This window comes from Anomaloglossus baeobatrachus, chromosome 6 (genome assembly GCF_048569485.1).
Source record: "Anomaloglossus baeobatrachus isolate aAnoBae1 chromosome 6, aAnoBae1.hap1, whole genome shotgun sequence".
Taxonomy (NCBI): domain Eukaryota; kingdom Metazoa; phylum Chordata; class Amphibia; order Anura; family Aromobatidae; genus Anomaloglossus; species Anomaloglossus baeobatrachus.
This window is the reverse complement of record NC_134358.1, coordinates 479,890,632-479,910,816: the sequence shown is the minus strand read 5'-3', so window position 1 is coordinate 479,910,816 and position 20,185 is coordinate 479,890,632. Positions and strand designations below refer to the sequence as shown.

At 50.0% G+C, this 20,185-nt stretch overlaps 1 protein-coding gene across 3 annotated transcripts in view; it reads right to left on the bottom strand.

Moving 5' to 3' along the window:
- Positions 1-1,440, bottom strand: part of HYCC1 (hyccin PI4KA lipid kinase complex subunit 1) — a 184,742-nt gene extending 183,302 nt beyond the window's left edge. For all 3 annotated transcript variants that reach the window (XM_075315364.1, XM_075315366.1, XM_075315365.1), the window contains exon 1: positions 1,181-1,440. The gene's annotated coding sequence lies outside the window, so the exon portion shown is untranslated. The remainder of the gene's footprint in view (positions 1-1,180) is intronic.
- Between the last annotated feature and the right edge of the window lie 18,745 nt (positions 1,441-20,185).

The following is a 20,185-nucleotide window of genomic DNA, read 5'->3' as shown; positions in this document are numbered from 1 at the left end:
GGTCCGCACTGCATATTGCACCTGACAGGTTCTCTTTAATCCTGAGGACAGGTTCTCTTAAAATATGGAGAGCGTACGAAAAACAGAAGCAAATATGATAGTTAACAATGAACCCACAGAAAGTGGAGGACAGGCTGATCCAGCACTGGCAGAGCAGCTCGATTTCTCACAAATGGGAGAGAATGGTGAGTGACTGAAGCGGAGGTGTAAGGGAATATTCACACCGGGGATTTATGGCTGAAGTACGTGACAGGAGAGCAGGGTCTCAGCAGAGGGAAATCTGCAATGTATGAACCTGCCCAGAAACAACAGAAGCATCACCGTGTAAAGTCAGTGTATGGTCTGCTCACCCCAAAGAAAACGCATTCATTGCTGCTATGAACGGAGAATGACAATAGAATGACACATTCTGTGCGGATATTAACAACCAGACAGGACAGGGATGGAGGAGCCCGGCTGAGGACGGCACAACTTCCTCACTGACAGCAGGAGGCGCAGACACCCCGGCCCCCGGTCTCAGCACCCCCGCGCCCCCGGTCTCAGACCCCCCGCACCCCCGGTCTCAGACCCCCCGTGTCAGCCCCCCGCACCCCCGGTCTCAGACCCCCCGTGTCAGCCCCCCGCACCCCCGGTCTCAGACCCCCCGTGTCAGCCCCCCGCACCCCCGGTCTCAGACCCCCCCGTGTCAGCCCCCCGCACCCCCGGTCTCAGACCCCCCGCACCCCCGGTCTCAGACCCCCCCGCACCCCCGGTCTCAGACCCCCCGCACCCCCGGTCTCAGACCCCCCCGCACCCCCGGTCTCAAACCCCCCGTGTCAGCCCCCCGCTCCCCCGGTCTCAGACCCCCCGTGTCAGCCCCCCGCACCCCCGGTCTCAGCCCCCCGGTGTCAGCCCCCCGGTGTCAGCCCCCCCGCACCCCCGGTCTCAGACCCCCCGTGTCAGCCCCCCGCACCCCCGGTCTCAGACCCCCCGTGTCAGCCCCCCGCACCCCCGGTCTCAGCCCCCCGGTGTCAGCCCCCCCCGCACCCCCGGTCTCAGACCCCCGTGTCAGCCCCCCGCACCCCCGGTCTCAGCCCCCCGGTGGCTGTGTGCTGGGCTGTGGCACGCACGGCGGAGCAGTTTGGGTGATGGCATGAGCTGGGTGTGATCGTCTATGAAGCCTGATGCATAAAGTACTTACACAGCAGAGCGGCGCTGCTCCCTCACTGGACAGGCCGGTCCGGGTTTGCACAAGTAACTTTGCAGACATTTGAAGGGAAGTGTCCCCTCCCCAGTGAGTGCTTTCGCCCAAAAGAAGTCTGAGAAGAAGAAACCATAAGCGCCTGTAGAGGAGGGGGATCCGCTGGCTGGAGGATGCAGACCGCACCGGGCTGCCGTAGACACTGCTGCTGGCTGAGCCGCTGCCTCCCGCACCCAGGCGCCGTCTCCCCTTCTGTGTCGGAGCTGTCAATCAAAGGCCGTCACATGACTCTGGGCACTTACCAAGCCACGAGTTCCGATGAGTGTGTTGGGCAGTGCGGTGACGTCACGAAGACACGCCCCCACGCTGTGGAGCCGCTCAGCCAGTCACACTGTCAGTCAGACTGTGAAAGTGTGAGTGTGAGTGTGAGTGTGAGTGTGAGTGTGAGTGTGAGCCGCCTGCTGCGGTGGGTGCAGCGCTGTGCTCCGGACACGCGAGTGGGCTGAGACAATAAGTGGCGTGGTTTTTACCCTTTTATCACGTTGTGGATATGTCTCCGATATGATAGGGACCGATGGTAACCCCTTCACTGCCTGTCTGCGTGTATATCTCATGCTGAATGTGGCGCACACTGCACTAATGTGTCACTGAACAGGTAGTGCCAGTCAGGCCGCCGCTCCTGTGTCCCCATGAAGACATCATTTACCCTCGGGTTAGATCTGATATTTAGGCTGCGGTCACAATTAATGAGCTATTCTCTACAGGCAGCTATACCTGGCCGCAGTGTATACACAGTGTCTGCAGGACGTATATATATATACACAGTGTCTGCAGGACGTATATATACAGTGTCTGCAGGACGTATATATACACAGTGTCTGCAGGACGTATATATACACAGTGTCTGCAGGACGTATATATACACGGCATCTGCAGGACGTATATATACACGGCGTCTGCAGGACGTATATATACACGGCGTCTGCAGGACGTATATGTACACAGTGTCTGCAGGACGTATATATACACGGTGTCTGCAGGACGTATATGTACACGGCGTCTGCAGGACGTATATATACACAGTGTCTGCAGGACGTATATATACACAGTGTCTGCAGGACGTATATGTACACGGCGTCTGCAGGACGTATATATACACGGCGTCTGCAGGACGTATATGTACACGGTGTCTGCAGGACGTATATGTACACGGCGTCTGCAGGACGTATATGTACACGGTGTCTGCAGGACGTGGATATATACACGGCGTCTGCAGGACGTGGATATATACACGGCGTCTGCAGGACGTATATATACACGGCGTCTGCAGGACGTGGATATATACACGGCGTCTGCAGGACGTGGATATATACACGGCGTCTGCAGGACGTATATATACACGGCGTCTGCAGGACGTATATATACACGGCGTCTGCAGGACGTATATATACATGGCGTCTGCAGGACGTATATATACACGGCGTCTGCAGGACGTATATATACATGGCGTCTGCAGGACGTATATATACACGGTCTCTGCAAGACATATATATACACGGTGTCTGCAGGATGTATATATACACGGCGTCTGCAGGACGTATATATACACGGCGTCTGCAGGACGTATATATACACGGCGTCTGCAGGACGTATATATACACCGTGTCTGCAGGACGTATATATACACGGCGTCTGCAGGACGTATATATACACGGTGTCTGCAGGACGTATATATACACGGTGTCTGCAGGATGTATATATACACGGTCTCTGCAAGACATATATATACACGGTGTCTGCAGGATGTATATATACACGGCGTCTGCAGGACGTATATATACACGGCGTCTGCAGGACGTATATATACACGGCGTCTGCAGGACGTATATATACACCGTGTCTGCAGGACGTATATATACACGGCGTCTGCAGGACGTATATATACACGGTGTCTGCAGGACGTATATATACACGGTGTCTGCAGGATGTATATATACACGGCGTCTGCAGGACGTATATATACACGGCATCTGCAGGACGTATATATACACGGTCTCTGCAGGACGTATATATACACGGCGTCTGCAGGACGTATATATACACGGTCTCTGCAGGACGTATATATACACGGTCTCTGCAGGGCGTATATATACACGGCGTCTGCAGGACGTGTATATACATGGCGTCTGCAGGACGTGGATATATACACGTCGTCTGCAGGACGTATATATACACGGCGTCTGCAGGACGTATATATACACGGCGTCTGCAGGACGTATATGTACACGGCGTCTGCAGGACGTATATGTACACGGCGTCTGCAGGACGTATATGTACACGGCGTCTGCAGGACGTATATGTACACGGCGTCTGCAGGACGTATATATACACGGCGTCTGCAGGACGTATATATACACGGCGTCTGCAGAACGTGGATATATACACGGCGTCTGCAGGACGTATATGTACACGGCGTCTGCAGGACGTATATGTACACGGCGTCTGCAGGACGTATATATACACGGCGTCTGCAGGACGTGGATATATACACGGCGTCTGCAGGACGTATATATACACGGCGTCTGCAGGACGTGGATATATACATGGCGTCTGCAGGACGAATATATACACGGCGTCTGCAGGACGTATATATACACGGCGTCTGCAGGACGTATATATACACGGCGTCTGCAGGATGTATATATACATGGCGTCTGCAGGACGTATATATACATGGCGTCTGCAGGACGTATATATACACGGCGTCTGCAGGATGTATATATACACGGTGTCTGCAGGACGTATATATACACATTGCAGACACAGCCAGCCGAGGGCTCCTACACAGGGTACAGCTGTGGCGCCCCTGAGTACATCAGGGTGCCACAGGGTACTGCTTCCTTACCCAGGGTGCAGGGCCTACCCCCCATGGTTCCAGGTTCCTAAGAAATCGGTGTCACTACCATCAGCACCACAAATCCCAATCAACACCTCACATCATGACCTGTCAGACACACCAGTGGGTTGGTCTAGCTGGAAAAGGGCCACCCACCTAGGGGTCAGGCAAACTGGTGGAAGGGAAGAAGTAGGAGAGTAGTGAGAGCCCTCAAAGAGTGTGGAGTTGGAGTGTTAGCTCCCGGGGAGCTAGACCAAGGTTGGGTCGCAGACGGTGGTTCGGGACCAGAGGAGTCGGGGACCGGTAGCAGTGACATTGAAAAGGGGTGCAACGGACATAGTATAGGAGGACTGTCGGCACCAGCAAGCGCAAAAGAACTGACCTGTACCGAGCACGATGGGGTATAGGACCCTAGGTCAAAAGCCGATTCAACATCCTGGCAATTAACCTGCCGAGGAAGGAAACCTTCAGGGACCTTCCCACAGAGATTGAGGGCATCAGCACAACGCGGGGGACAGGGTTTTCCAGCCAAAAAGCAGCCCACTGAAGTCCCAAGTGCCAGCCCTCAAGAGCACAGCTACACTACACACAGTGAGCAGGGCCCTAACAGCTTCAAGCCACGGGGCCACAAACAGACAACTGAATTGTGCATGGAGGTAGGCGCCGGACTACCAAGTGACACCGATGGGAGCAGATACGTGGACGGGCTCCCTGCAGTGACTGTGGTACATGGAGAATTTGGTTTACTTGCAGCGTGTGTCTCCTTTATAACCCTCATCCAGCACCCCGACTACCCACAGTGAGTACCCTGGTCCCCTGCACCCTGCTTTCCCAAACAACCACCAACACCTCTGAGCCCGAGGCCTTCACTACCTGTGGAGGGACTAACATCAGGCTGCTTAACTCCATCTGCCCCAGTACTCCTTACAGCAGCGGTGGTACTCCCATTACCGCAACCCACAGGTGGCGTCACAAACCTATCCCCTGTAAATACCCCCTTTCACAGAACAAAGTGTCCGCCAACCCGGGTCCATCGAGACACCACGATCCCGGATCCGAGCAGCCCAACCAATACTGGGGTGGTACACCTTGAATCTTACCTGGAGTCACAAACAGGATAAGAACTGGACCCATTAAACCGGGTGACGTGCGCCTTCCAGAACTGTTCAAAACTGTGCTGTGACTGTCCGTTTGAATTGCCGCCATTTTGCCGCCATCTTGCCTGCCATTTTTGTGCTTTAAAAGAACAACTGCCCCATCATCCCCACAAAAGGGTGCGAAGCTGAAGCCTCGCCCCGTGGGAGTAACAGGAAGTGAAGGTGGAGATTGGTGCAGGGACACCAGGAGAGAGCAGCAGGATGTCTGTGCCAAGAGACTGGTCGCCTGAGTGTCCCTGAGGTACACGTCCCATACTGGGAAAGACACCATCAGCAGCTGCTTGCGAAGATGTCCGCCAGGCAGCAGTGTCGGGCAGAGGTTGTCGCCTGCACGCATAGAGAAAAGGAGCATTTGAGGAAAGCTACCTTCCGGGTCAGAAGGTCGCGGTACCGAGGCCTTGTTGAGCGGTTTGACCCCATCAAGCGGTGGGGGTTCATCTTTGAGCCGGGCCTTGCTGCTGGGGTGTTTGTCTCCAGGAGGGATGTCAAAGAACACCTCCCAAAGGGGCACCCCCACCGAAACCTGGAACCAGGAGATATGGTTTCATATTGCCGGCATTGTGGAGGGCGGGGCTGATATGCCCTGGAGATTAGCAGGCATGCCATGAAGGATGGAAAAATAGTGTAATAGTAGCAGAATCTGGCTGCCTTAGTAGTTACTGTTGTTTTACATTGTGTTTGTTATTTTTCTTGAAAACCTGCATAATTGAAAGTGTTGAAAATGTTAGTTAACTGGGAAAGTCACTTGATTTTCTACCAATCATTAAAAAGTTAATTATGGACCATGGCTGCAGGACTGCCAGCAGCTAGCACGAACTTGTGCTCTTTGTAAATAGATGCACCTAGTGTGCCTACCAGAGTCGTCTCCTGAACTATCAGGACTTCAAGCCTGTCACCACGGACACTGCAAGGAACTTGGGGTGGTGCGACACCATGGCTAGCGGTGGCACCAGGGATTCAGGTGTTTTGGGTGGCGGGTTGAAGGGAAAGGGACAACATGAATGGACTGTTGCAGCGGACTAGGCCGAGTCCCCGGCTACCGCTACAACCGGTAGCATTCCCAAGTGTTCTAGTGTTGGACTCTGTGACAAGCTATGTTTAACCAAGGGGGAATGTGGCACCCCTGAGTGCATTAGGGTGCCACAGGGTAATGCATCCTTACCCAGAGTGCAGGGCCTACCCCCCCATGGTTCCAGGTTCCAGCAGTGGTGGCACTCCCATTACCGCAACCCACAGGTGGCGTCACAAACTTGTCCCCTGTAAATACCCCCTTTCACGGATCAAAGTGTCTGCCAACCCGGGTCCGGGCCCCTCGAGCCACCACGATCCCGGATCCGAGCAGCCCGACCAACACTGGGGCGGTACACAGCGGTAGGGCAACACTGGAGGACAATATGCATACTTTTCATGGAGAGAAGTATTAGGACACGTCTTACAGGATTAAGGTTTCTTCAGCCTCGTCGCCACAGTTATATAACTGAAGCCCCTCACCGTGCCGCCGGCCTTATTAATGAAAGAATGGCTTTTAGAGTATCACAGGTACCAGCGTGGGTCGTCATGGGAAGTTACCATTGTAACACATCAGTTTGGCAATTTTTTTTCCTACATATTAGACTGGGTTATTACTGAAAGTGGAAGCGTCTAGAACTGCAACAACTGAGCCATGACGATCATCCCACATAGGGCCACATTCACGTTACATGTTACAGTCAGTGGCTCCATCGGGTTTTACATCTGAAGATCTCGAAAACTGGATTTTAGATGCTGCCCCTGAGGGGGCCATTGACTGTAATGAAGCAGACGAAGCTCCATCAGACATCATTTTCATCTGTATCCACCAATTTGAGGTTGGGCCCCAAGCGTGGCTGACAGCTTCAGAATTCCATTCTTCAGGGTCCCGACAGAGTCACTCAACATAGACTAAACAGCAACATGAGCATCGCCTGAGTCACAGAGCCAAGTGCTGAGGCGCATACTGCATAAGGCGCCAATGCTCTGATCACTTCAGAACTGCAGAGCCCAAACACTGTGTGCCAGGCGCTTCAAGGCACGTTTCCATGGCCAAGCCTCAAACACAATGCCAGGCATCGGATGGAGCGGTGGAGAGCTGCCACGACTGGAATAGGGGAAACGTGTTCTGTGCAGTGACAAATCACACTTTTCCATCTGGCGTCTGATGGACGAGTCTGGGTTTGGTGAATTCCAGGAGAACGTTACTTGCCTAACTGCATTGTGCACGGTGTAAGATTTGGTGGAGGAGGGATAATGATAGGGGGATTGTTTTTGAGAGGTTTGCCTCTACCCCTTGTTTACAGGAAGAGAAATCCTTATGTTGCACCATACCAAGACATGTTTGGCAAGTTTACACTTCCAACATTGTGATAACAGTTTGGGGAAGGCCCTTTTCTGTTCCAGCATGACTACCACAGTGCACAAAGCAAAGTCCACAAAGACCTGATCGGGTGAGTTTAGTGTACAAGAACTTTACTGACTGCACAAAGCACTGACCTCAACTCCATCGAACATCTTTGTGATAAAATAGAACAGAGATTGAAAGCTCGGCTCTGTTGTCCAACATCATTGTCTGACCTCACAAATGCTGTTTTGGATAAATGGGCAAAAATGACCACAGACACCTCCAAAATCATGTAAAAATCCTGAAGAGTGGGAGGGGGAGCTGTTATAAATGCAAAGGGGATGCCAACTCCTTTGGTATGTACACTGGAGATCAGAATTGGAGAACAACACACAACTTCTTAAATGTTGAGGTCATTGTGTAATCCTATGTGATTATATTCTAACATGAGTAAACTAGAAGTTTTTTAAGCTTATTTCAAAAATTTTATTTATTCTAAAGCACTTAATAAAAATTTAAATAAGATAAATGTTAAAGAACACAGATCAAAATGAGCACAATAGTCAGAACTTAGGTACACCGGAACAACTGGTGAACAATATTATAGTATATAGAAGTTACCAGATTGTTTGTTCACAAGTCTCTGTTTTCATATCATTTTGTTATCTTTTGTAACCAAAAAAGTTTTGGAAATGTAAAAACAGGTTTCAAATAGTATGATGCTCCCCATATAGCCTTTAAACAGTATAACAGCCCCCACATAGTCCTCCAAACAGTATGATTAGCCTCCAAATAGTCCTCTAGACAGTATACTTGTACGCACATAGCCAATCAAAGAGTGTAATGACCCCCACATAGTCCTCAATATGGTTTAATGGGCCTCATATAGCCATCCAAACAGTATAATGGGCCCCACATAAGTTTGTGTGTGACATTAAAAAATGTTGACAAGTTCACAGGGTTTTCAATGGACTGTATCCATATAAGTATAATGGCTTCCTCATAGCCCTCCATACAGTATAGTGGCCCCCAAATAGCCCTCCAACTAGTATAATGGTTCCCACATAGCTCTCCAAATGGTAAAATGGCCCCCACATAGCCTTCTAAATAGTATAATGGGCCCCACATAGGCCTCCAAACATTATAATGGCCCCCACATAACCTCAAAATAATATAATGGACCTCATTTAGCCGTACAATAATATATAGCCCTTCAATTACTATAATGGTCCCATGTAGCCTTCCAAACTGTATAATGGCCCTCACATAACCCTCCAAACAGTATACTGGCCCCCACATAGCCATTAAAACAGTATAATGGCCCTCACATAGCCATCAAAATAGTATAATGGCCCCCACATATCCTCCTAACAGTATAATGCCCGCCATATAGCCCTCCAAATAGTATAATTGGCCACATATAGCCATCCAAACAGTATAATGGGCCTCCCGCATGACTTATAAGCTTCAATGTAGACCATTGTGTGACATCAGAGTGTGTAGTGGTGTAACATCACAGTTCACATGTTTTCTAAGCTATAGTTTCACTGTGCATTATTTCCCTGCTGTGACATCACTATGTGCATTATCCCACTACTTTGACATCACTGTTTACATGATTTATGAGCTGTATCATTACTGAGATTATCTTTGCCACAGAGTATAACAGCCATGAATAAGCTTCGATGAACACGAAAAAAAAAATCTATCATCGTATGTGATTTATTGTTTTATCATATGGAAATCTTAAGGTTTTTTTTATCTTTAATACAATAGTGATGAATGAAAAGCCACAGTAACAGTACTATAGATCCTTTTGTATAGTAGCCTTTGGCTTCCACTTCAATTAAACTTCAGAACTCTCATTCTTCCTTATTCAATGTTGATGTCTGTGATGTTACAAATACAGTTCCAATTCACTTTCTACAAATTTGCCAGCTTATATTACCACCCCCTTCCTCTGTTGGTACACTTCTTCAAACTGCTTGAATCAGGTCCTGTGCTTCAGTAATCACAGTTGTTAACTAGCTACCAATTTCTCTCTACAGGTATAATCTACTCCTTGTTTTTTTACAGTGCTGGAGCCTGGGAATTATTTTAATCCTTTGGTAATTTTAACCTTTTTAATAATCTATTTGCTGCATCTAAATTATTGTTTCCTCTCTCTTTCGCTCTTTATCTCCTCTTGCTGAGGATATAAGCAGGATGGAAGAAAAGGGCTTGAGTTAAGCGGACGATGTAGGGTGAGGAAAACATGGCTGGCTTCCTCCCCCAAAAAATACATCTGTACACAGGTTGTGTGTGATATTACAACTAAAGCCTGCTTTACACGTTGCAATTTTGCATACGAATGTGTGGCACTTTCAATTTGTTGAACGTGCCGCACAAACGATTAACCCCCGTCACGCGTACTTACCCGTTCATAAGACCTCGATGTGGGCGGCGAACGTCCACTTCCTGGAGTGGGAGGGACGTTCGACGTCACATCAACATCACGCGGCAGCCGGCCAATAGAAGCGGAGGGGCGGAGCTGAGCGGGACGTAAACATCCCGCCCACCTCCTTCCTTCCGCATTGTGGGCCGGGAACCGCAGGACGTAGGTAAGATCTGTTCATCATTCCCGGGGTGTCACACACTGCAATGTGTGCTACCCCGGGTATGATGAACAATCTGACATGCAATTCTAGAGAAAGGTACGATGTGTATGCGATGAACGTTTTAACGTTCAATCGCAATCGCACGTACCTTTCACACACTGCAATGTACCTTACAATGCCGGATGTGCGTCACATACGACGTGACCCCGCCGACACATTGTAAGATACATTGCAGCGTGTAAAGCGGGCTTTAGCCCTTTTACTTTTATGGGGCTGAATTGTAATACCAAAGAATGTTGTGCTGTCTCCGGATAAAAGCAGCCATGTTTTTATAATCCTGAATACCACTTATGTCCAATTACTTTACAATATATTGAAATAAATGAAATGTACAACCTCCAATTGATTGAATAAAAACAAAAAAACTACCTGCATTATTTTTAATTTTAAATTAGAAACTATAGTTTTCACACCAAAGTGTTTAGCCTAATAGGTTTTTCAAGTTAAAGGGAACCTGTCCCCAGTTTTTCGACCTATAAGCTGTGGCCACCACCAGTGGGTTCTTATATATAGCATGTTAGAATACTGTATATAAGAGCCCAGGCCGCTGTGTAGAATGTAAAAAACACGTTAGAATACTCACCTAACGGTTGCGCTGCGGTGGATTCTAGTCAGATAGGCGTCTCCGTTGTCCGGTGCCGGCGCCGTCTCTTTTCCCCTCACCGATGACAGCACCACGTGAGAGAGGGATCCGCCCATCGAGGACAGGAAACTATTCTAAAATAAAAGGGCGGTACCTCTCCCCTTCGTCAGTTGGTTTCCTCTCCTTGATTGGGGACCCTGATTCTGGAATACGGCGTGTGGATGAAGCAAGTCGCCTGCCTACCTACCCAGCCCCGTTCGGTGTCTGGAAGAGCAGGGTGAGTCTTGTAGCACCGTTCTTCGTGGCTGGAAGCGCCGTCCACCAGCCCTGGGGGGTCCTGGTGTCTGTGCAGGGGAGTGTAGCATGAGCCACTCCATCCTCCCCGCCCTGCACTCCCTGCTGCTAGGACTTGCGGGTGCACGGCCGCGCGGCAGACACGCTACGATATGGAGGCGGGCCCGCGTGACGTCACCGGAAGAAGATGGTGGCGCCCATGCATTGCTGCCAGGCATGCAGGCGAACGAATAGGATAATGGCGTCTCCTGTCCATACACCGAAGGGAGCGTTGGGCAACAGGGAGGAGCCTCTCGTGGGACCAGAAGGCAGAGGATCGGATATAACCAGGGCACTTCTGGCCATGTCGGGTGGTGGTGCCTGCACTCTGACATGGATACTGATGAGCAGTGTTACGCTCACCGAGGAGCGGCGAACGTCTGGAGGTGGACTCACTGGACCGTGCCCCGGACTCCCCTGAGAAGGCGACCAGCAGCGAAGCCCTATACAGGGACTGTGCGGTGCCTCCCCAGAAGGTCTAGAGGCACGGCAGCCAGGAACCTGTGGTAGGAGTCTCTGTACGTCCAGGCGTAGCTCGGGTACGACGTCCGCAACAGGCAGAACACGGGTGTGGCACCGGAGATGATCACAGCAGGTGGCACGGAGACGATCACTGCGGGTAAGGCCGGTGACGTCCACTACGGGTATGACCGGTGACGTCCACTGCGGGTATGGCCGGTGACATCCACTGCGGGTATGACCGGTGACGTCCACTGCGGGTATGGCCGGTGATGTCCACAGCCGGAAGGTACAGGTGGCACTACGGTGAGATAGAGTATTAGTAACGGGCAGGAAAACACGGATAACAGTAGTACAAAGGGGCCTGAACACTAGCAGGGCTCTAGTAGAAGCGTTGCTCGGACGCCTGATGCCGGGGGGAGGTGAACCTAAATAGTCTTTAGGTAACAGGTGGCCTCTGAGGTCACTTCCAGAAAATGAGGCACTGCTGCTTTAAGAAAGGGGGCGTGGCCTCGCGTGCAGCCTAGAGTTGCTCACTGCAGAATTGTGTGTGGATGGGAGACAGGAAGAGACTGCAGCAGCTCCAGGAAGAGGACGCCTGACCCAGGAGTGAGCAGAGCCATGGGACAGGTAAGAGGAAGCACGTCGCTGCCGGGGGCTGGGACCGGGAGTGCACGTGGGGGCCATGCTGGGGCTGGGCAGATGTGAGGGAGAGCGCCCCCCTCGGCATCTGGCGGGACCAGGCGCTACAAGCAGCACACTCCGGTGCGTCGTCAGCACAGCCAAAAAAATGATAGTCGCTCTAGTGATGCAGGACAGACGGGCCGTGGCAGCCAGGAAAGCAGATCCTCTCGGAGCTCTACAGCTCCTGTGAGACCTGTGGATGTTCCGAAGCAGCCTTCAAAACCGGTACCCTTGATATCCTATGGTGGTGAGTGATCTTCGTGAATGTCACCTTGTAATAATCAGGGATACGCAAGGACTGGAACCACGGGGGTTAACCAATGCAAATTTAACACTAGAACTACTGGACTCGTGACACCTATATAGAAATACATGGTGCAAAGTAGTCAAAATGACTACCTCAGTAGTTCTAGTGTTAATAACGTATTGCACAACACAAGTAGGGGAAAAGCGCGGGAAAGGAGGGGTGAGAGAAGAGGGAAGGTGCACAGCAGTAAATATAATATACATACAACTGCTTTGATTAGTTTATCAAGGGTGCGAAGCCTCAGATTGTCCTCCAATAACAAAACACAAAGTCCTTATTAAGCAAAAACGCGGCGTCCTTGTTACTTTACTCGTATAACACAATGCAGAGTCTTTTCCTATCTGTCCCTAACTAAAAGTAGTGTGCACACTTTACTGCCGGTTTTACCGTGGGATACCTCGTCACCGTTGGGGCCCGTATTCCGCCGGCAGACACCTCTAAAGTTCAGTCTTTGTCCCAGATCTGTAACTTGCCTGTGCTGTCTGGCTCCTCGCTCCACATCCAGCCTCTTTTGGATCTGTGCCTTGGGGAGGCACCAAGCAACACTCTCAGGTACTTGGACCTCGTTAAGCAGGGCATACTGCGGCCTTCTATTCTACAGCACAGCCGAGCACCCTCCTCTTTTCCATCAGCCACCACATAGTTCCCTTTCTCCTTCCTGTCTCTCATCACATCCTGCTGCAGGACTGTACCAAGTCACTCGGCGCAGAAGGGGCTTTGTGCCTGCTGTTCTCTGTTTTGACAGCAGGTGGCAGCATAACACAAGGAAAAGTCCACAAAACAGTCTTTTAACCTATATATATAAATGTCAACAGGTCTTACAACCTTATTCATAGGTCCCTTGTGGTTTTCTTATCGCTTTTGTCTTGCCTCATTAGGCCCCTAAAAAATCGACATTCAAAAAGAAACATAAAGAGTGCCCCCTATGCAGAGAACCCCTCTCGGATCAGTGGTAAAAAAAGTTGTGTGCGGCATGTATAGGTCACACGATTGCGGTGAATATAGCAACATGTGACATTAAAACTTAACTTTTAATTGGGATCAGTAATATCAGTTACAAAGGTGAAAAACCGTGATCCAAACACCAATTTAAAAACCTGAAAATGATGAGGCCAATCTAGGATTATAGCGCCATCACCTTCATTCACTAAGGGTGAAGTTCAAAATCACCCATACCTTATAACGCAGGTGAAACGGAGAGTGAGATGTCCACTATATGTATCCCCTCTAAGGTTAATAGTTGGGTGGATATTAAATACAAATAACCTGTAACAATGTAGGGGATCTATATCAAACACCCCAATCAGGGTCTATCATAGATGATTGTATAAAAACCTGCACAGCTTAAAGATCATACACTGTGAATCCCCAAACCGGGGGACGCCTTAATAGACATATAACAATAAAGTTGCGATATCCAATAGGTGGTAGCTTATGGTGGAAGTAAAACAAGCAGTAACCACTAGATTGATTCATCAACCAAAACTATGGATTATGCAATGATATTGTTAACATAGAATTGGAACAATCTCACCCAGATCTTGTATCCCGATAGGGGTCAAGGTTCTCCTGTGTTGCTGAAATCCATATGTCAGGACGGCGGGAGAAGTGGCTTGGTCACTGACCCTGTTAGGGATTAAGCTGACCCTTTTTCCACATAAAACTCCCGCCCTGACAAGGGCAGTCCACAGCTGGCCCTGTTGTGGCTAGCCCTAAAGTCCAGACCAAGTGCCTCCCGACGCGTTTCACATCATATGCTCATCAGGGGAGACATATGGCACTCAAGATTAGTGGTATTGGCTCGATGTAGAGCTCAACCCTGCGCGGCCTGGTATCACACGATTGCGGAGGAATCTCCAGGAATCTCAGCAGACCTCCGTTCGGGTACCCGCTCGGAGGTACAAGATTCCATGAAGGCTTTCTTGAAACAAAAGAAGTCAAAAACAGTTGACTCTGACTCCCTATTCTCATCATCATCCAGTACTTCTTCAGGCTCAGACTCCTCATCCTCACATAGCGATATGGGAGGCAGGCCGTGCTTCTCCATTGATGATATCGGGACACTGGTAAAATCGGTCAGGGCAACTATGGGGTTGACAGAGGAGAAATCCTCTAGATCCCTGGAGGATGTTATGTTTGGAGGAACGGAAGAAGCGTACCTTTCCAGTCAACAACAAGATTGAAGCGCTTATTCAGAAGGAGTGGAAGCGTCCAGACAAAGCAGGTTCTCCCATCTCCTCCTCAAAGCAAAAATATCCCTTTGATGAGGACAAGACAGCCTTATAGGATAAAGCACCTCGGATCGATGCTGCAGTCGCAAAGTCCTCTCAACGAGGAGGCATCCCCTTGGAAGACTTGGGAACATTGAAAGATCCCCTGGACAAAAAAGCGTATGTCTGTCTTAAACACTTATGGGAAACATCGGCGGGGATATTGAAGCCGGCTATAGCAAATACCTGCACAGCTCGTTCCTTAATGGTCTGGCTCCAACAGGTTGCGGATCAGTTACAGGATAACACCTCCCGAGAAAAGATCCTCTCTAGATTTCCACTTCTGTAAGGAGCAGCGGCTTTTCTGGCTGATTCCTCAGCGGATGTTATCAGACTCGGAGCACGCTCAGCGGGATTATTCAATCAAGCCAGATGGGCATTGTGGTTGAAGGGTTGTTCAGGAGACCCGCAATCCAAACACAAATTGTGTGTGGTGCCCTGTGACGGTCAACTACTTTTGGAAAACAGCTAGAGGATGCATTAGACAAAGCATCCGATAGCAAAAAGTCCTTCCCAAGGTTCCACTCTGGCTCGTCTCGTTCCTTTCAGAGGCAGAAGTTCTCCAGGCGCAATCCCCCGGATAATCGGCGGTGGGAGAGCAGACCCAAACGGGAATCAGGCTTCATGTTCGGGGGTACCGGGGCCTCCTCGAAGAAATCTTCCCAGTAACGCCAGGCTGCCGGTCCAAGGACGCCTTTCTCATTTTCTGGAGCCATGGGAAAGCATTTCCTCCAACGCCTGTGTTCGATCCATTATAAGACAGTCTACAGTTACAATTTCTCCTTCAGCCACCACAGCATTTCGTCATCACACCTCTTTGGAGGTCAAAGGAAGAACAACAAGCTCTGGAATCAGATGTCATGTGGTTGATAGGAAAGAAAGTCCTGTGCAAGGTACCACTTGCAGAAGAGGGAAGGGGGTTCTATTCCCCTCTTTTTCTCGTAGGAAAACCGGACGGTTCCTTCCGAACAATCATAAACCTCAAACGTCTCAACCGTTTTTTTATAGTATTTCCCGTTCAAGATGGAGTCTGTTCAGTCGGCAATAAAGCTGCTGTTCCACAACTGTTATATGGCGGTAATAGACTTAACGGATGCCTATTACCATGTCCCTATACATCCACATTTTCAACAGTTTCTGCGAGTAGCCCTTTCCATCAACAACAAACTCTGTCATTTTCAGTTCCGAGCTCTCCCCTTCGGGCTGTCTGTCGCCCCCAGGATTTTTACGATAATAGTGGCAGATATGTCGGCTCATTTACGAATTCAGAATGTTCTGCTGGTTCCTTACCTGGACGACTTCCTGGTGATTGGGAACTCCAAACAGCAATGTACAGCACATCTCCAGTTTCTTCAAATGACTCTGCAAAATCTGGGTTGGATGGTAAATTACGACAAGTCCCTGTTGGACCCGGTTACGACTCAATCGTTCCTCGGTCTCACTCTCAACTCGGAGCGTCAGTGGTGCCTTTTACCAGCAGAAAAGATTCAGAGGGTTTCAGAATTGGCCCTGCGGGCGACCCACCATCCCAGGTTGTCTCTGAGGAAAGCTATGTCCTTGCTGGGTACTCTGGCATCATGCTTCCCGGCGGTTCCGTGGGGTCAGGTCCACTCCAGGGCTTTCCAATGGCAGGTTCTGTATGCTCAGAATACATTAAACGGTTATTTGGAAGGGGTCGTCGCCCTATCCTTGGCGGTCAGAGGTTCCCTCCTCTGGTGGACGTCCGTGGACAACTTGTCTGTAGGTGTTCCCTGGCTCCCTCGAGACCGGAGGGTGGTCACTACCGATGCCAGCCAGTCCGGCTGGGGAGCTCACCTTCACGAGCACATTTCTCAGGGATGGTGGTCATCACAGGAAGCGGCACAACCCACGAATCTCCGAGATCTGTGGGCAGTGGAACGAGCACTAAAGGCCTTTCTTCCTCACCTCCGAGAGCAGCATGTTCGTATTATGTCAGACAATCAGTCCACAGTCTCGTATATAAACCACCAAGGGGGCACGAGATCCCCATCCCTCATACAGGTGTCTTACAGAATGTTTCTGTGGGTAGAGCAACATCTTCTCTCCCTCTCAGCTCTCAACATCAAGGGTCATCTCAATGTCACAGCAGATTACCTCAGTCGCCATCAACTGCGACAAGGAGAATGGTCCTTGAACCCTCGGATCTTTCGGCAGATAGTGTCTCTATGGGGCATGCCGCAGATAGACCTATTTCCCACCAAACTGAACAAGCAGTTAGTGCAGTTCTGTTCGCTAAACCCATCGGACCAGCTCTTCACCATAGACGCACTACAGGTTCCATGGACCTCAAACTGGCTTATGCATTTCCCCCAATTATCATGCTGCCGACCGTTCTGCAAAAAATTAGGGAGGAGCGGGCGAGGGGTCTTCTTATCGCCCCCTTCTGGCCCAAAAGACCGTGGTTTTCTCTCCTGAGGGCAATGTCGGTCACGGATCTCTGGGTTCTGCCGGAGGTAACGGACCTTTTAGCACAGGGACCAGTATTCCACGCACAAGCAAAGGGGTTCCATTTGACAGCTTGGAATTTGAAAGGTCATTGTTGAGGAGCAAAGGGTTTTCCCCTGACCTAATCTCTACATTGTTAAAAAGTCGTAAACCAGTTACCACCAGAATCTACGAGAGAGTGTGGCAAAAATTCCTGACGTTCTCAAATAGTCCCCTGGGTCGAGGCCCCTATTGAGTGCATTTTAGAATTCCTACAAAAGGGGTTTGATCTGGGACTAGCTGTGAACACTCTCAAAGTTCAGGTATCTGCCTTAGGGGCCTTATACAATTGTAACCTGCAGTCAACAAGTGGATTAAAAGATTTATTACGGCTAGTGGTAGGGCTAAACCAGTGGTCATACCTAAGTTCCTCCTTGGGACCTAAACTTAGTCTTGGATGCCCTCACTGGCCCCCCCTTTGAGCCACTGACAGAGCTCTCCCTGAAGTTGCTAACTCTTAAAACGATATTGCTAGTTGCATTAACCCCGTCGCGGAGGATCAGTGATTTCCAGGCCTTATCAGTTGTGTAGCCTTAGGGGTACTTCTCACATAGTGAGATCGATAGCGAGATCGCTGCTGAGTCACGGTTTTTGTGACGCACCAGTGACCTCATTAGCGATCTCGCTGTGTGTGACACTGATCAGCGATCTGGCCCCTGCTGTGAGATTGCTGCTCGTTACACACAGTGCTGGTTCATTTTTTGGACGTTGCTCTCCCGCTGTGAAGCACACATCGCTGTGTTTGACAGCGAGAGAGCAACGATCTGAATGTGCAAGGAGCAGGGAGCCGGCGTCTGGCAGCCTGCGGTAAGCTGTAACCAAGGTAAATATCGGGTAACCAAGCGAAGCCCTTTGCTTGGTTACCCAATATTTACCTTGGTTACTAGCATCCGCTGCTCTCACGCTGTCAGTGCCGGCTCCCTGCACAAGTAGCCGGAGTACACATTGGGTAAATAAGCAAAGCGGTTTGCTTATTAACCCAATGTGTACTCTGGCTAGGAGTGCAGGGAGCCAGCGCTAAGCGGTGTGCGCTGGTAACCAAGGTAAATATACAAGCGCTTGGTTACCCGATAATTACCTTAGTTACCAAGCGCAGCATCGCTTCCACGCGTCGCTGCTGGCTGGGGGCTGGTCACTGGTCGCTGGTGAGATCTGCCTGATTGACAGCTCACCAGCGACCATGTAGTGACGCACCAGCGATCCTGACAGGTCAGCTCGCTGGTGGGATCGCTGCAGCATCGCTAAAGTGTGACGGTACCCTTACACTTAGGTCCTGGATGATAGAGTCATATTACGGCAAGACTCAGCATATCTCCCAAAAGTCACATCTCATTTTCATAGGACACAAGAGATAGTTTTGCGCTCCTTCAGCCATCCCATTGGTGAAGGGGAACGTAGATTTCACACCCTGGATGTGCGGAGAGCCCTCCTTCAATATATTTCGGAGACACGGGCAGTGAGGAAAACACAATCATTATTCATCTCCTTTCAGGGTAGTACAAAGGGTCTGGGGGTGTCAAAGGGCACTATTGCTAGGTGGATTAGGGAGGCCATTACTTTAGCCTACTCCTCTAGTGGGGTGCCCGTTCCCGAGAACATTCGGGCCCATTCCAACAGAGCGGTGTCAACCTCCTGGGCTAAACGTGCGCAGGTATCTATTGAACAAATTTGTAGGGCCGCTACCTGGTCCTCACAGTCTACTTTTTTCCGGCACTATCGGTTGGATCTATTTTCCTCGGCTGATCTTTCGTTTGGTAGAAGGGTGCTTGAGGCGGTGTTCTCTCCCTAAGTAAGTATTCTCTGGGAATCTCTCACATGGTGTTGTCATGGGTGAGAGGAAAACACCACGGTTACTTACCGGTAGCCGGTTTATTAAGAACCCATGACAGCACCCATATAATCTCTCCCTTTTTCATCCTTGGTGTGCATTTCTGGGTGTGCTTGTGTGTGTGTTTAGTGGTGATGGAGTAAGTTCTAACGATTGTTGGAGGTCCTTTCATTTCTCGGTAATCAATTGACAAAGGGGAGAGGTACCGCCCTTTTATTTCAGAATGGTTTCCTGTTTTCGCTGGGTGGATCCCTCTCTCACGTGGTGCTGTCATGGGTTCTGGAAAAACCGGCTACCAGTAAGTAACCGTGGTGTTTCGGCCATCTATGTCATCCTTATTCTGTAGCTGGGGTGCATGACGCGTCCTACGTCATCCACACTCGCCGGCATTGAGGTCCTGCGCAGGCGCACTTTGATCTGCCCTGAGCAGGGCAGATCAAAGTATTGTAGTAAAGAAAAAAGAAGTCCAGCGCAGTCCTCAGAGTGTAGGTTTAAAAATAGTAGACGTTTATTCATATAAATCCATTAAAAATTGTAGAATACAAAGCGGTCAGCAGGATATAGAGAGGTTTACAGGGACCCCATCGAACTACGCGTTTTGACACATAGTCTGACTAAGCCCTCCGTGCGCTGGGTCCGGACAGACAGCGGTGAACAGCAAATCGGTGAGCTGAACTTTTTTCTTTTTTCTAAAGTATTGTAGTACAGCTGCACGGGACCAGCGAGTGTCTATGACGTAGGATGCGTCATGCACACAGGCTTCAGAAGGAGGACGAAGATGGCTGAAAGAGGAGGTTCCGGCACCGGAGAACAGAGACACCCATCTGACTAGAATCCACCGCAGCGCGACCATTAGGTGAGTATTATAATGTGATTTTTACATTTTACACAGCGACCTGGGCTCTTATATATAGCATGTTAGAATGCTATATATAAGAGCCCACTGCCGGTGGCCGCAGCTTATAGGCCG